The sequence below is a fragment of the Lolium perenne genome, chromosome 2 (assembly GCF_019359855.2).
Source record: "Lolium perenne isolate Kyuss_39 chromosome 2, Kyuss_2.0, whole genome shotgun sequence".
Classification (NCBI taxonomy): Eukaryota; Viridiplantae; Streptophyta; class Magnoliopsida; order Poales; family Poaceae; genus Lolium; species Lolium perenne.
The window spans coordinates 125,679,354-125,697,308 of NC_067245.2; the positions used below are offsets into that span (position 1 = coordinate 125,679,354).

General features: G+C 48.3%; 1 pseudogene; it reads left to right on the forward strand.

The window, feature by feature from the left end:
* The first annotated feature begins 5,140 nt into the window (after nt 1–5,140).
* Nucleotides 5,141–8,222, forward strand: LOC127330173 (glycolipid transfer protein 1-like; annotated as a pseudogene).
* The last annotated feature ends 9,733 nt before the right edge of the window (nt 8,223–17,955 follow it).

Here is a 17,955-nt window from a genome sequence, read left to right on the forward strand (position 1 = left end):
GCCCAGGCCGCCGGCCGCGTCCGCCTGGAGGCACGGACCGCTGTGGACCGCGCCGCCGCGCAGGAGCTCGAGTTGTGCGGGAGGCGGATGCGCGCCCAAGCTGCGAGGACGGAAAGGAGGAGGTCGACCGCGGAGGAACGCCGCAAGAGGGCCACCGCCGAGCCACCCAGCTGTTAAGCTGGAGTGGAATCCTCACGCGTACAGGCCGCCCTCGTCGAGTGAAATCCACTGCCGGCCCCGTACGTAGCTAGACTAGTAGTAGTAGATTTAAAAAAAAGTAACGGTTAACTTTAATAAAGAAAAAATTTATCTTCCTATGACACGCGGGCCAGGGGCGGACAAGGGGCGGACGCGAGCGGCCAGCCATCGGCGTCTGCGGCCACGCAAATGCGGTCCAGATTTGGGCCGGGTTTGGGTCGTCCCGGACGCTGCGGCCATCCGTTTTTTGGATGGGTCCGCGCGCTGGGCCGCGTTTTTGTCCGGTTGGACCCATCCGGACGCGCGGGTGTGGGATGGGTCGCCGCGTTGGAGATGCCCTTAGAGCATCTCCAGCCGTTCGACCCCCCCGGCGAAAATCCGGATTTAACACACGCCGGATTTGATGTAAAAAGGGCGTACGGGGCAACATTTCCCAGTCGCACCCCCGGCTTTCGCCCATCAGCGGCGATATATTTAAAATATTGTCTTCCTGCTACACAAAAAAACGCCAATGTCCGGCCATCGGATCAGCCACATTCCGGCGATCGAAACTAGACGATTACAGGCTCATCGGCGGTCCCGTCCTGAGCAAAGGCGTCTGGCAAGGCATCGGGCGTTGCATCGGCGTCTGGCGCGGCATCGGCGTCTGGAGTTGTCGAAGCGGCGGGAGTAGACGTCGAAGCGGAGGACGAATGAGCCGACGGTGGCCGGAGGATTTCTTGGCGATGGTCGTCGTACCAAGCCCTCGTCTCCTCATCCATGTTGGCGTATTTGCTGCCGATCAGGAATGCCAGGTCGGTGTTTCTCTTCTTCGCCGCGGCTGTTTCCTTGAGCAAGGCAATCCGGACGCCCTGGTTGGCAAGCATCGCCTTCCACCGCACGTCATGCTTGTCGTCCCTCCCGGCGGCGTGCGCCCTCGCATCGGCCCAACACTTGTCGAAAGACGCCTGCAACCTATCGGCTGGATGGACGGCCTTCTTCTGCTCTTTCAGCTTCTTCTGGCCGTGCTCGGGGCGGCCTGCCGACGCGGCAGGTGCTGGATCGTCGGGGTTGTACTGCTCACCCTTGTTGTTGGCGAGATTCTTGCGCACCGCTTTCCACTTGTCGCACTCCGAGATGCGGGCGAACACGTTGAGGTACTTGAACATCTGGCCGTCGTTGTCGTCCGCGTACATGTCGAACGCCCGCCGAACCTGCAAAAACTGGCCGGCGATTCAAGATTATTCGGCGGCGATGTAGGGTCGACGGAGGAGCCACGGCGAGTGAGTATACCTTTGCTTCAAAGTCCTCGCCGGAGATGACATGTTTGTCGATCTCCTCCTGTACGCCGTGCCACTTGCTGCACGCTGCCTGGATGATCCCCCAATGGGTGTCCATTGCCTTGTCGCCGCGTTCCATCACCGTCTTGTTGAAGTATGGATCGACGAGTTTGCGCTCGTGGAACGCCACCTTGACACGCTGCCAGTACGTGTCATAGTTCTGATTCGCGCCGGTGATGCCGTTCATAGACACCGTCTTCCAAGTTTTGGCGAGGCACTCCTCTTCTTTGCCCGTCCATTTGATCCGCGGATCGGCTGGCGGCGAGTTCTTCTTCCTTCTCTTCTTCTTCCCCTTGGACGGCGCCTCCGTGGCTTCGGGTGCTTCCTCTTCGTCGACGTCCTGGTCGACGTACGTCTGCTCATCTTCTTCGTCGACGTATTGGGTACCGTCATTCTCATCGTGGTGATCTCCCTGGTCGAGGTTGATGTTGAAGCCGCCCCGCGACACGACGACTTCCGTCGCCCTTGCCTCCTCTTGTGTGAAGCTCGGGCTCGACGCGGCGGCCATGGAGCCCGACGTGATCATCTCGTGCATCACAGGCTCATTTGGCGGCGGCATCCCGGGGTTGGAGAAGGAGAGCGGCCCATGTCTCAGGGAAGGCGAGATGCCCTCGTACATCGCACCGTCGTACACCGGCAGTGACGGCGTAAACCCGGCCATGCTGGCGGCGTAGGTGTCATGGAACATGGCCGTGGCCGGCGACGACGCCGGCGAGAAGGAAGGAGAGCCGACCATACCTTGGGTAGGCCATGGCCCGGGGAATTGGGCGATGCGCGGTTGGCCGAAGTTGATGGAGAGCAGCCTCGCCTGTTCCTCCACCGTCGCCGCTGCCACCCTCTTCGTGTTGCACTTCTTCTCCCTCTCCGCCCGACCGCGAGTTTCGCTCCGCCTCCACTCCACATCCGCGCCCACTACGCGTTTGAGATGCCCGGCGGCCTCCGTTTTGGCGCCCGCGGCTTCCTCGCCTTCGGTGCGCCATCGGCGGCGAGCTTCTTCGGCGGCATGGTGGTGGAAGGGAAGAGGAGGAGCTGCAACTGTGGGGGAGAATGGCGGTAGCTCCTCCGAATTTCGGCGGGGAAAATGGTTCTATGCGGCGTAATTTGGAGGGAAAACGAAATTAATGGAGGGAACTACCAGTTGTGTCACCGACAACGCGGGCCCGCTCGACTTTTCGCGCGATTTTGTTTCATCCGGAGTCCCCGACCGGGCCTCGGGAACACGGGGATGGCATGTGCTCTTCGAACGGATGAAAGGCCTAATCCGGGAGAAAACGAGGAGCTGGGAACGCGGCTAGGCCGTTTTCGTCCATCCGGATGAAAAAAAGGCGTCCTGGGAGCCTCATCGGGGAGACGGCTGGAGATGCTCTTAATAATGATGAACAATGATAGAGCCGATCACCTCTCCTTGCCAAAAGGGGAGCACTGGTAGGGCAGGGTCGATCCCCCTAGCTAGGCCATATGATGTGATTACTTGGAATGAAATGTAGGTTATCGTGATGATAACTCTGCTTTGCAAGTCACACTACGCTTTAAGAATCGGGAACACGGGCGGCCATCCGAGTTGTGCTCCTATCAAGCCTTCATCACAAATTTTTTGTCCATGACCTTTTCTCTCTCCGTATCGATGATGATGATAATGACGATGATGACGATGATGATGATTGAGGAGAAGAGGTAATTGCAGCAGAGGGACAAACAGTTGCTACAGCCCTTACTTAGCCAATGTTTACAAACACCGTGGTTGTACAACTGCTGGTTGGGGTTTGCTAGAACCACGGTTGTACCCAGATCACATGCAGGATTAAATTTCAGGTGATTAATTTGTTTACTCCCTCTTTACAAAATGTTGTGCATATAAGTTTTTTTGAAAAGTCAAAAAATGGTAAAGTTTGGTTAAGTATGTAAAAAAAGATGAACATCTAAAATATCAAATCAACATCATTAGATTTATCATAATGTATATTTTTATATGGTATACATTTGGTATAGTTGATACAGATAATTTTCTAAATAAATTTGGTTAAATTTACATCTTTAGACTTTTGAAAAGCCAGAGGAGCGGGAGTGATGGCTGCAGTGCTTCATGCCGGCGGGTGTGAAGGCTGCGGTGCCTCGTCGGGATGGAGTTGGAGTTGGAGTCTTCGCCTTGCCTTGAGCCATGCGGTGGATGTTTCGGAGTTCTGCGGTTTTTGCGACTTCATCGACGAGGGGCTGCGACGGCGGCAGTGCGAGGCCTCACGGACGGTATGGCCCCAGTTCCGGAGGTGGGGGAGGCTTGCGACGCTTCGGACGAAAGTCTAGCTTGGCTCAGTCGGGCCGGCGGCGACGGCGCCCGCGGGTGTCGTTCCCCTCCTTGGAGGCGCCGCCCAGGAGTGTCGGAATCTCCCTAACCTGCTTGGAGTTGGATGTTGTCTTCAGGCGAAAGCCTCGATTTGCGGATCGGCTTGATGGCGGCGTCTTTGACGTCGTAACTCTGTTGGGAGCATCGGGTAGGAAGACACGGCGCAGAGGTCCTTGGCGGCTTTAATCCGGCGACGGAGCGGTCCATGGCAGTTCTCCAAGGCGCTATGTACGTCACTGCTGGCATGTTCTGGAGGACAGCTTCTGGGATCCGTCCAAGTCCCGCCATTGATCTCCTTCGGATGGTGCGTTGACAAGGAAGTTCCTTTGGGAGCTGTTCCTCTTTGGAGGTGCTTGGCGTCGGTCGAGACGCGGCTTGGTTTGTTGCTTAGGGCAGGTTCTTTGTGTTGTGGTTGTTTGGTTTGTAGCCAGTGTTGTGTAGGGTTACGCTCGTTGCTTGTAGCGAGTGGTGCCGTTCTTGTACTCAAACTTCTGCCTTCTATAAAGATATGGTACGCCTTTGGCATATTCTCGAAAAAAAAAAATCTTAGGTTCACATTGTGGCAAAGAGGGAGTACGGAAGATTGCATTCCCGTTGTCTGTAAAACGTTTCCGATGACTTCTACTTTTGTCTGCAAAAGTCGTTATGTGAGTGGATAATGCGATGGTGTAAATATGTACTTCATCGGTTCTCCTTTATATATGTCTTAGAGTTAAATTTTATTTTATATTATTCTACATTTTAGCTTTGTAATCAATAACGATATAGAAAACCCACAATTTCTGTATTAGATATCATCAAAAAAATCGCAAAAAAGATATCATTAATTTTAATGTAGCTTAAATTAGTTGTTTACACATCAAAGTAGTAGTACTAAATGACTTGCTAAGTGGTTTTAAAATCTGTAAAATATAGACTAAAAGAGAATGGAGGGAGTATCTGTCTACCCTCTACATTACTCTCCGTTCCAACGAATAAGGAGTTCACACATTTTAAGGTTCATGTTTGGCCATGAATTAATCCATCTGTATAACAAATATTTCGTATAAAATTAATATCATTAGAAAGTGTTGTAAATATGAATCTAACAATATCACATGTGTACTGTATGATTGAGATAATGTTGCTTAAACCATTTGGTCGAAATTCGTCTCGAAAATTTTATAGTTTATCTTTTTTTTGCGAACTATTTCGCTGTCAGCCGGGGTTCCCCTGGTCGTGCAATCGTGTCCCCACTTATAAATTTGCATCTAGTACGTACATGAATTCTGAATACTGATTGCCAGCCGCCGCCCGCTTGCAAGTCCTCCTTCCACCAAAAGCGATAGGAAGTTCTTCCTTCGTCCGCCTCCTCAAGCTCCATCCGAAAGCGACCAGTTTTGTCGGTAAGGGGTGCCTTGGTTGGTATTGGCGCCTGGTCAGCCAGCTATGGTGACTCGATGGCCGCAGCTAAGCGCCTGTTCTTGCTTGGATTGCAGATGGAGGGGACCGTGTTCGCACCCTCCCTCCAAGGGATGAAGCACGTCAAGTCAGACAGCGGCGTCATTCTAACCAAGGCGTTTCTTGAAGTCTGCAAGCACATTCTCCCTGTGCTAGGTAAGGAATTTTTGCATCCTTGCGACTGCGAGAAATTATTCAGGTAATGACATTTTCGTTTCAACGGATGGCTATACACAGATAAATTTGGATCTGCCATGTCCATCGTGAAGAGCGACATTGGTGGCAATATTTCAGTAAGAGGAATCCTTTTCCCCCTTTGAAAGATTCTTTATGCTCTTCTCACTATAATGATTTACAAGAAATTGGAGTTAACGCAACATGCTACCTATGATTAAAGGTTTCGCCGCCTACCTGTCAACTTATTGCAGAGGCTGGAGGCCAAATATGCATCTGATCCTACAAAGTACGAGCAGCTGCACAACATGGTGCAAGTGGAAGTGGCCTCTAAGACAGCCAAAAGCTCTAGTAGTTGTACCAATGGGCTTTTATGGTTGACAAGGTGACTAAACTAATTCATGCAAACTTGTAACTTTGTATTTTGCGCACACAAATCACCCGCTGGAGTATTTACAGGAGTACAATTTGTAGTGTTAATATTCTCTGCCTTCACTTTTCAGAGCCATGGACTTCTTGGTTGCGCTGTTCCATAACTTGGTACAGCACCCCGATTGGCAGTGCCACAAGTCTGCAGCGATGCTTATAGAAATACTCTCAGGAAATGGCATGGTTGGCTGGGGAGTTCGAGCTTCTCGGTATTATTCTTTGCTTAAACTTTCAATTAAAGTTGCATTTATAGTTAACTATCTGGTTTACACAAACTCTCAATGATGAGACAATATGAACATTTCTTTATGTGTTTCAGCATGTAGAACATTATATATTTGAGAGTGAATGGTGGGCCATGTACCACTAAAATAGTACTTTTATGTAGCTCACTATTGTATATGTTGGCTATAAGATTGGCTATATGTGACATGGCAATGTGTTATAGCCAACGATTGACTCTACTATTGTTCTTGCTCTTATATGGTTGCACAGCTCCCAAGGTCATTGTCAGATCACAGATGCTAATTAATTATCTTCTGCCGTGATGTACTACGTATGTACAATGCTTTTAGCTTGGAAGTGCTCAGTTTCCCGTGAGTTACTCAATGTGAAGCTTTGATTGGACTTGTTGACCGAAGCAAATAAGCTGAACTATTCGGGCATTGCTATTTTTTTTTTTTTGAATAACAGCAGGAGAAATGCTGTGTTCATTGCAATAGAGGAAAAAAGGTACAGAGACACAAACAGCTCGGTTTATTGGAGGGAAACCGGGCAAAAACCGAAAGCCACACATTATGTTATCAGTCTAGCAGGCTAGTACTACTATATTTTGATGCACATGTTGGGAACAACTCTAAACTGATAGGGTACTCCTATATTGTTCTTCTTGAAAGTTTGGTCTATACGTAGGTCCAGTACTGATTTGTAGAGGACTTACTTATAGAAGTGAAACTTTCAAGAAAAACTATACAGGGTTACAAATTAAAATAAAGAGTGTTTAAAATAATCATTAGGAAGGACAAAATAGTCATCTCATGTCAGTAATTGAATTTCCATCTATCAAATGTTCTGGTCACGTTCCAAAAAAAAATACATTTGTTCCACACTCTCGGGATGCTCTAGTTACAATGATTTTATTAGGTAGACAATACTTTTTGATCGATCCCTAGAATCTGAATCATTGGATTTTATGATCTGATGTGTGTTGCAGTAAGTGCCGTGGAAATAAACTCGTAAACGCCTTAGAGCAAGTACAATAAGGCTTAGTCAGCAGGCTTTAAAGATTTAAATATTATATTTATATCTAGTTGGATGAGAGAGTATGAGAGAGAAGGTAAGTGGGCTCTTATTCAAGAGTTCGCTCGTGCTCCTAGACACTTTGTGAGAGTGAAAAATGAGTCATATATTACTAAAATAATATATCTTTCTACCTAACTATTGTACCTGTTAGCTATAAGATTGGTTACAGATGACATCACAATGTCTTATAGCCGGCTGTTGGCTATACTACTCTTAGAGCATGTACAATAGATCTTAGTCAACTGGTTCTAAGATATTAAATATTATATTCTAGCTGAGTTAGAGGAGAGAGAAGAGAAGAGAGAATGTAAGTGGGCTGTAATGCAAGAGCTAGATCTAACACGTGCTTCTAGGCACTTTGTGAGAGTAGATTGTCGACCATGTACCACTAAAGTAGTTCTTTTTTTAAACTCACTATTGTACATATTGGCTATAAGGTTAACCATAGATGACATCTCAATATACTAAAGCCATCATTCAACTTTACTATTGTTCTTGCTCTTAGTGTGTATATTACATGTCCTTATGCCTGTCAGGTTGCCATAAAGCTTGCTCCAGACAGGAAGAAGTTCATGGATATCATTTGTGGCACAGGTGATATAAATGCAGATATTGAGAGGTTCTGTGCAGCGTTATCCCCTTTACTGGCAGAAAACCACAAGTTTCTGGTAAGTTTTACTCCAAATTACTCGTGCTTTTGGTGCCGGACATATTCCATATTCTCCAGCCGAAAATTTTATACTAGTATAACTATGTACTTGCAGGCTAGCGTCGGCATGGATGATCTTAGAGCATCTTGATATACTTCGCACGCTATTATCTATTGCTGCTACAACTCAGCTTACACTCAAACTGGGGATTGCCAGCACTTGTAAAATTTGTTATTTTTGTATTGTTGCATTTGTATCACAAACGGTCGTTTACCTTTGTGAGAGAAACAAGCAAATTGAAGTACTGGATATTGAAGAAGGCATTACCTAAGGAACATATGCATGTAGAAGGAGATAACTTTCTTTTCCTTTTTCCAGTTTTCCAGTTTTCCACTAGTGTTGAACTTGGCCATTCGCACAATCACCAAATAGGCAACACTCTTGAGAAAATTTGGGACCAAGGTCGACGATTCAGTTGGAAGAATGAATAAGGTTAGTTTGAAATTATTTGGGCTAGTCTCACGTTGCTACTCCCTCCATACTAGCGTAGATGGGTAGAACCGTTTTGTGCTGTGACCTAGGTACTCCCTCCGTTACCGTTTAACAGGCGCACACACCGCTCAAGATAAACGTTGACAGTTAATTTGATCAACTAAATATGAATTATATGTCTACAATAGCTATATTGTGAGATTCATATTTTTTAAAAAGTTCAATGATATATTTTTGCGACATAGTGGTTAGTAACATCAAACTAGCATCATAATTCATAGATGGAAAAAGATACTGGGATGCGCCGCACGTTCCGCTCCCTGTGCGGCGGTTGTCGCGATCGATGAAACGGCATCGTGCCCCTATAGGAGCCGCGACGCTGGTACCTCTTCGGCTCTTATCTTCTTATCCCCTCACCTCACAAGCCTTCCTCGCCGCACAATCTCGCTCTCTCTCTCACACAAATAAATCGCACGAAACAGCATCCCGGCGAAGGCTGAGGAGCACAGCTCCGGTGATGTTCGAGAGGAGGTGGCCGCCGCCGCCGAGCTCGACGTGGGAAGGCCCCCATCGATGACCACTACAAGGTTCGGCGCGCACCAACTTGGGCGGGAGGACTCTGCAAGTGCGCCTCCGACGAGCGCGGGGACGGCTTCACAAGAACGCCTCCGACGAGCGCGAGGAGGGCTCCGCAAGCACGCCTCCGACGAGCGCGGGGACGGCTCCGCAAGCACGCCTCCGGCGAGCGTGAGGAGGAGGCGCCTCTCGCCAACGCAGGGAGCGCTCCGCAAGCACCTCCGACGAGCGCGTGGAGGAGGAGCTTCGCCAGCACAGGAAAGACTCTACCAGGTCGCTACCGACGAACGCGAGAAGGAGGTGTTCGTCCGTAGCGTGGGGCCGCCGATGAGGACGCTGTGGGGAGGCAGTCGTTGACGAGCGCGAGAGGTGGAGTCCGCCGACCACGGCGTTGCTTGCCGGAGTTTTCCTCTTCCCCTGCATTTTTGCTCGGAAACTGCTGGGCGTCCCCCGGGGGATCTGATTTCCCAGCCCCCGGGTCGCCAACCGTCGGATCGGCCATCTTAGACGGTCAGATCTGCTTTTACTGAATGTAGCAAAAAAACACCTCCCAGCAGCAAAAAATAACCCCGCTTTTGCTACAATGTAGTAAAAAACGGTTCAGTCACGAAAACAACTGAGCTCGCCGGAGATCTCGCCGGAGAGCTCGTAGCAAAAAATTATGCTATTATAGCAAAAAAATGCTAAATGTAGCAAAAACCAATATCATCAGAAATATTGACGGAGACCTCGCCGGAGACGCTCGTAGCAAAATTTCTATACGAAAGTAGCAAAACAACAAAAAAATTATAGCAAAAAAAATAGCATCACATCATTTTTTACAAGGTCTCTGGCAAGATCATTGCTATTGTATCAAAACAGACTTCGTCCCATACATCACCGAAAATACTTAGTAGCAAAATATATATACTAACATAGCAAAAATATAGAACGGTTGTAGCAAAAAAAATCTAGATATTACAGCAAAATTCACGTAATGCATATCGCAAGCCGTCGGCAGCAAGGATGGCCGCCGTGGGCAGCAACTTGGCCCGCCGTCAGCAGCAACGAGGGCCGCCGTGGGCAGCAACTTGGCTCGCTCATGGTAGCACCGCCAGCTGCCGCTCGCAACACCGCATGGAGGAGGAAAGAAGATGGAGAGGTTGGGGCGGCACATGGCGTCCTCGCCGCAGAACGAGGAGGCAGGGAGAGGGAGGGGCAGGGGCAGTGCGCTCGCATATCTGCAGGCCCGCGGCGGGACGGCTCGCCGGATGACGCCCGTGAGGAACGGAGTCGCCTGCAGACGCCGGCAGCCACACGCGGCGCAGAGGGCCTCTACGGCCGCGACACGTCGCAGCCGGCAGCGCCGGCGATGGTGGAGGAGGCCCGTGGAGGCGGCCGGCACACGGGAGGCTCGGCGCGGGCACCGACAAAGGATGCAACGCGGCCGCGCGCAGGGGAGGCTCTGCCTGGGCTCCGATGAGGACGCGGCACGGCGCCTGAAGGAGGAGGAGGTCGGGTGCTGCGGCCGGTGGCGAGGGCGGAGAGACTGCTGGGGGAGGAGGTCGGGGGAGGCGGGCCGGCGGCGAGGCGAGAAGCTTGACGCAGCGGGAAGGCGCGGTGGCCATCGACGGGGGTGGCGCGGTGGCCATCGACGGGGGTGGCGCGGTGGCCGTCGGCGGGTAGGGTGCGGTGGCCGTCGACGGGGAGGAACTCATCCAGTGTCGCCGGCCATGGTAGCGTGCGGCGGCGCATCGAGCAGGCGGCGTTGATTTTGTGAGCGAGAAGAGATAAGGTAGTTGTCTTCCACACGTTTTTCTCGCCAGGATGTGGTGGAGCTGCTTCCACGTGGGATACGCTGGAGGATTAGTGTCCGCACGATGCGTTCGATCCAACGACCCGGGAACAGGAGGTTGCTAGCGCGTCAATCCCCGGGGGAAAGCAATCATTTTCCTTTTTGCTCTGACTCGCTCTTGAAGTGTTTGCGAAGATGCTCATCTAGTTTTGCCTGTGCCTGGATATTTTTTGGAGGACGATGAATTCCTCCTACTGCAACCAACGATTCTAAAGTCTACGAGGGATTATTAATCCGGGATTTAGTAGTAGTAGCGTGAATCTGGCAATTAGGCTTAGTTAATATGTTAATTAGGCTTAGTTAATCTGGCAATAGAAGATAACTAGTAATACGCCATGGCTGAATCTGGCAGCTTAGCAAAATGAATGTGGCAAATAAGTCTAAGTAATCTGTCAACTATGCCCAATTAAACTCATCAGTAGTAACCTGGCAAATTACTGTAGTACCATTTAAGTGCCGATTAAATCTGGAAGCAAAACACAATTAATCTGGCAGCTAAATCCTATTAATCTGGTAATTAACAGCCTGGCAATCAGATCTTGATAACCATCTACCAATTACTAAGACTCCGTATAGTGTACTACTACGAGATATTTTTTTTATCTCAGAATTGACAGTCTCGTTAAATATGTGGAGCGGCGCATGTGGGTAGCATGATGAGAAAATCACCCTAGGTTCTGACACGTTGGGCTATCACCGAATGGAACAAAGAGAGAATGTGGGCCATCGCACGAAAGGCAGCTCCGTGCGGCGCCGCTGTGTAGCAAAGTCCAAGAGAGAATGTGGGCCGTCGCACGAAAGGCAGCTCCGTGCGGCGCCGCTGTGTAGCAAAGTCCTTCATAGATGGCATCATTTATTAGTTTGTAGACTCATTGTACCTTGAAAAGTGTGATGTTATAGTAACTAGCTATGTTACTTCATCCTCCTGTCTCCTCATTAACTCACTGCCAAATAATCAAATTTTGGACACGAAGTTACTCCTGCAGTTACTTGCACTATGAGTAGTCGTATGCATTGGTCAATTTCTGGAAAGAGAGAAAAACGTGGGAAGATGGATCGGCTGGAAGTGTTTGTATGAGTTAATTGTGGCAATTAATAAATAAATTACTCCAAAACCACTAGTATTACCATAATATATCGGTATGGATGGAGTAGTTAAGACGGAGTTAGACCGATAAATAAGGTTTGATTTTCTACCTTCTATTAAAAGCTTGAAATATAACTACGTACTATTATATTGAAGTCGGTTGTTGGTCATCAACACATTTGGTGGTTATCATTGGAAGCATCTTTTCTGTCCAATCACCCTCACTAACACGACTAACCAACTTGTACGGTCCGATGTCCTTTTAGATAATTTTCAGGCGAGCATTACCCCCTCCCTTCCCTCGTTTGGGCTAGCAAATAAAATCTTTACTTGCCAAAATAAATCCCCCGTTAGCTCTAATAGGGTAGGCTATGCAAACAAATAATCAATCAAGAGAAATTCTATATATAGGTGCCGCACAATGTTTACGTCTGTATCGTACAGACGCTCCTGCGAGCCATATATAGCATCGTGCAACACGTCTTGGGCCCACCTACAAATTCAAGTGTTGGTCGCTTGCTAGCCCATGTGCCACCTCCGATTTTAGTCACGTGTGTTGCCCTTGTGTCGGACATGTGTTGCATGTTGTAATGTCCTGGATTGAGTAGCATGCCAAAAGGTTGTACAACAAAGTGATGCTAAGACCTACTCCGACTGCAAACATGTATAGCTTTTGCCTTTTGTTTTACACGGAATAAGTCTACTTCTAGGAAATAGGAGAAAACTTAGTTCCCTCTCATCTTTTATGAGTCCCCACTCTATTAATTAAAAAATAGGATCGATGATTGGTGGTTGAGGTGGGGGAGAGAAATGAGGATGGTGGATGAAGTTAGGAAGTGATTACGAGGAGCTAATTGCATTAATTAACTATATTGGTAGTGTGGATGTCGGAAATCCATTTTGGGTCTGAGGTCCAGATGATCATATTATCTCCACCATCAAGCTTTCTCGTGATCCCTGCTGGTCCCACGTATTCGTATTCTAGTGTGTATTCACGCATATAGTCCCTCATTGAACAGTGCACGGTCCTACATGCTCACCACCTGTCTTATTCCAGTCGACCGTTTGAGCCCAAACAGACCATGACGTGCGCACTTTTCTTGTACCGTGTACAAGACCTTCACCCTCATGTAACTTTTTGCTAAACAAAACAAAAACTTCTATATCTGAGGTAAAATGCAAAAATATAGTTACAAAACATACGAGCTCGGTTAAGTTGTAGTACCTCCTCTGCCCACAAACCAGTCCAAATCGATCGCCACACAATACTATCAAAGCAATGGTGTTGCTGCTCGCGTTGGAAGCCATCTTAGGTTTTTTGGAAGGTGATGAAGTTTATGAACTGTCTATGCTGCACATTGCCTCCCCCTCCCCATTGACTGTCTTCTTATACATAGGTACAACTCACTAGGTGGACATACGAGTTTCGCCTCGCCGCTTGCATTATGTTTTGACATTGCGTTGTAGATGTGGTAGACCTGCAGATGATAACAAATTTAGGCTTTTTGGCTTTTGTTAAGTGCCGCCTAGAAATTCAAATTGGTGGATAGGTGTTGGTTCCTTTTCATCACGTGTACACTCTGAACCAAACTGTGGTAGTTCTTCAAGCTTTTTTCTTAGGGCATCTCCAACGGGACGACGTAAAATAGACACTCGAAAGTGGCCGCGCGCGTTTATTTGCGTGGGCACAAATGGTCGAATTCAACCGCGCGTCCGTTTGCGCCGGGGGTGCCCTCAGCGCACGACGCAATTTTTTTCAGTTTTTTGCACTGTTTGAAGAGAAACATAATTTACATATTGAATAGAGGAAAATAAAAAATTAAATTAAAAGGCGCATGTACCGCCTGCTACCCTAGCCTACTGCTCATCCTCGTTGTCGATCACGACGAAATCAGGTATTGGCCACGGCCAGTTGGCAGCCGGCGGAGCGTACGCCGGTGCTGAACGACGGAGGTGGAGGTGGACCAGCCCACGGGTTGAACGACGGAGGTGGATGCGGTGGCGGGTACGGGGTCGAGTTCTGCAGCGCCTGTTGGAGGGCCTCATCTTCCGTGAGGCGCTACGACATGATGTCGGTACCGTACCGAGGCAGCGGCGGAAGCACCGGTCGGTCCACCTCCGACACGAGGACGCCGAGCCGCGCAATCTCATCATCGGTCATCGTGTTCGGCACCTGGAACTCGCGGCCCTCCGCCATGGCCTTCTGCCACTCGTAGAAGACGAACTCGTCGTTGTCGTCCTTGGTCTCCTCATTGTGGTAGGCCAGCGTGTCGTCGTCCTAGCGAGGCGCAGGAGAAGATGGCTAAGGCGAAGGCGCCTGACGTTGTCGACGAGGCGCGGCAGGGCGGGGGCGCGCCGGAAGTTGACCGAACGGGCAGTCCCAGTCAACGGGGAACCCCGCCTGCCTCCTCCGACCTGTCTCGGTCTCACGCCATGTGAGCCATAGATCGGAGTCTACGACGTAGGTAGGATCGGCGCGGAGGTCCGGCGGTAGGTACTCCCGCCTGCGCCGGATCTCGGCAGTCCTCTCCGGTTCGCGATGAGGCACCGGTGGGATAGGCACCCGGCGGCTGCACGGCCCCCAGCGGTGGCACGGCGTCGAGTTGTCGTGCATGAGCCACGTCAGGTTGACGGGGAGCGGCACCCTGTTCGTCCGCGTCCCGCTATCGGATGCCTCAAAGTCGTGCTTCTTGTTCCCCATGGTGATACAACAGTGCGTGCTCGTGAGGGTGGGAGCGCAAGTGTCAGTGGTGTGGGCGATGACAGGGACAATGCCGGTGGCCTTTTAAAGGCCGGGTGTGCGCCCACTGCTAGGCGGGCCCGTGGGAGAAGCGAGCGGTCACGCGTCGCGTCCGTGCATCGTCCGCCCAGACACATCTGAGGCACATATTTCGGCCGTGTTTGCATCTAGGCGCATCTAGGCGGACATCCCAGTCACTATGGGTCGGGCCACTGGACTGGGGTGCATGCATATTTTTCGACCGCGCGGAACGACCGTTTGCGTCGCCCCGTTGGAGATACCTTAATAACACCAACAAAATAATACTACTCTCGAACCAAGTTACAAATGAAATTCCATAACATGAATATTGCAGTCCACTATCACACTTCATGTCAAGCCGCGTCCGTTTACGTCGCCCCGTTAGAGATACCTTAATAATACCAACAAAATAATACTACTCTCGAACCAAGTTACAAATGAAATTTCATAACAGGAATATTGCAGTCCACTATCACACTTCATGTCAAGCACAAGTGGAAGAGCATTTTCCTAGACCTTTTTTGTATTCCTGTACTACCGGCACACGAAAATCATCGTCAGATGCGTGGACGGAAGCCACAACTGTCGCATTAAATCCGCTACGTATGTCAAGGATTGTACAAACAGTGCCACGGTACTGCATTTTCTGCACGACAGAAACAACTGCCAACGTCTGACACACACAGATCTCAACTACGATTTCCATGGTACAGATAATATGACCATCTGGTCCTGAGAGCCAAAACGCCGCGTCCGTGTGGATGTACACTTTTTTTCGAACAAATTTTGAACTTAGAGTACACTTATTTGAGGATGAAAGAAGTGGGATATTTTGACACATTTAGGCAACATTTACATCTTGTTTGTTGGGTCATAGTCAGCTCCAGATTAGAGACTATTATATTATTAAGTGTAACAAATGTTTAGAATGTTGCTAAAAATTAATCCCTTCGGCACGAAATATTGGTCACAAATTTAGGCAAAATATAGGTTAAAATATATCTAAATTTCTTAGTTCGCGACAAATATTTATGGGTGAGTGGATTACAAAATTGGACAAATGGGCACGAGGTTTTCAACAACGGAGAAATTATATACATAAACAGAAGGGGTAGCTAGTAGTGGATAACTAGATATCTTCTATGCTTTTTCACATCAAGCATTTATAATGCAATATTCTGAGAACCTGGCAATTGTTCGAAGGACTTAAAATTCGCTAGTTGCATGATAAATGTTGTAGCTGCTTTCGAGAAACCAAAATGACAAGTTGTATGAGAGAGCCTGATAGTTGGAAAAATCGGGCAATTGTATCAAAACAAACTAGTAGCTGCATGAAAGAATGTGGTAGCTATATTCAAGAAACCAAACTGATAATTATATTAGAGAACTTGGTAATTGCTTTCGATAATCTGGGACTGTATCCAAACAATCAGGTTGCCACGTGAAAGAATGTGGTAGCAGCTTTCTAGAAACCAAAATGACAGTTATAACAGAGGAACTAGTAGTTGCTTTCAACAAATATGGATTCTGTGTCAAAACAATCTGGTAGATGCACAATATAATGTGCTAGCTACTTTAAAAAAACCAAACTGACAATTATATTAGAGAATATGGTAGTTGCTTACGACAAATCTAGCAGTTGTGCAAAAAATAATCTTTGTAGCTGCGTGAAAGAATGTGGTTGCTGCTTTTTAACAAATCGAGAGTTGTTTCATAACACTTAACAACGATTCTGGTAGCTATGTTAGAAAAACTAATGGTTGTTTTTGATATTGCATTCTAAGATAAACTGGACAGTTGTTTTTTAGAAACAAACCAATGTAAATCTTATTCTGATTTAGAGAGTGACAACCTGGTTTTCAAAAAGTACCAAATGTGTTTAGGGCATCTCCTGCGGGCCGACGTAAAACGGACGCTCAAATTGACCACCTGCGTACGTTTGCGTCAGCCCGCGGACACCATAGGGGTCATGGTGACCGTTTGCGTCGGGTATTTCCAGTGGTGCAGACGCATTTTTTCCCACTGACATCGTGACGCTCGGTAATGGTGGTTTAACATCCCATCGAGGCATGCAGCCGGCGATTACCGGTTCCCGCACGCGGCCAACAGTTTGGCGTGTTTCGCCGGCGTTTCACGCGTGCAGGAAGAACGCCGTTTCCCGCCCCGCCATGGCAATATATGGTGGACGCCAGCCGGCGAGACGGGCACACCTCAACCTAAACCCTAGCCTTCATCCATGGCCGAGCACACCCACACCTAGGCTCGCCTTGTTGAGATGGCCTGCCACGTCTACCCCGATGATGCAGACCTCGCCGCGCTCCACGCGATGGAGGCGTTCGATGAGGAGCAGCTCTCACCATGACGCTGGAGCAGCTGGACGGGGAGGCGGTTGGGCGCGCATTCACCATGATGCTAGAGCGTCAGGGTGAGCGTCAAAGGGCGGTGGCCATGGCGGAACTCAAGGTGGATCTCGCCGAGGCTAGGGCGGAGCTGGCGGCAGCGCGGTCGGAGATTGTAACACCCCAGGTTTCAGACAATTGCGGGATAGATCTAGAAAAGGGATGTGCATTGCATCACAAAACTGAAAAAAATTCGCGCTTAATTGCATAGCACCTAAGAGGGATCGAAGTTTATCTCTCGATGCCACTAGGGTTTAGGGTTTCGAGAGTGCGATAAAATTCGACATTACCTCTTTTGAAATTAGGGTTTTTAAAGGGGGATGAATTTGAATTGATATTCAAATTTGAAAATTGAATTTGAATAAGCTCATGAATATTTAAATCATTACATAAGTAGAAATATAATTGGAATTCAAATAATAAAAGAATATGAATAAATAATTAAAAATAACTCATTAGGAAAAACCTTGAGCTTTATTGATCAGCACACACAAATACATTGTCTTTACAATATTCAATAATATTACAATAGGAATTCTGAAATGAATAAGTAAATAAAAAAACAGAAATTACAAAGTTACAAAAATAAGCCCTAGTCTAAAATCCTAAACTACAATTCCCCGCATTGATCTTCCAAATGCCCTTGATCTTCTAAACCTTCTCATTTTTTTAGTCTTCGAATCCCTAAAAAATACAACAAGGAAACATGAGAGAAAACAAGTGGCTAATACCACTGGTCAGTGTCAAAACAATTCAAATGGTGGAGGATAATCTTAAAATCAGCCGAGCTGATCCCTTTGGTTCAAGTCCCAACCTGGAAACACACACAGCTCATCAGGCTCATTGCATGCCTTCCAACACACACACCAAGCCTAGTCACTAGGTGAATCACATACTTGTGTGTCAAGCCAGGCAACACAGTGAATTGGCTATAAATAGGCAGAAACAGCTAG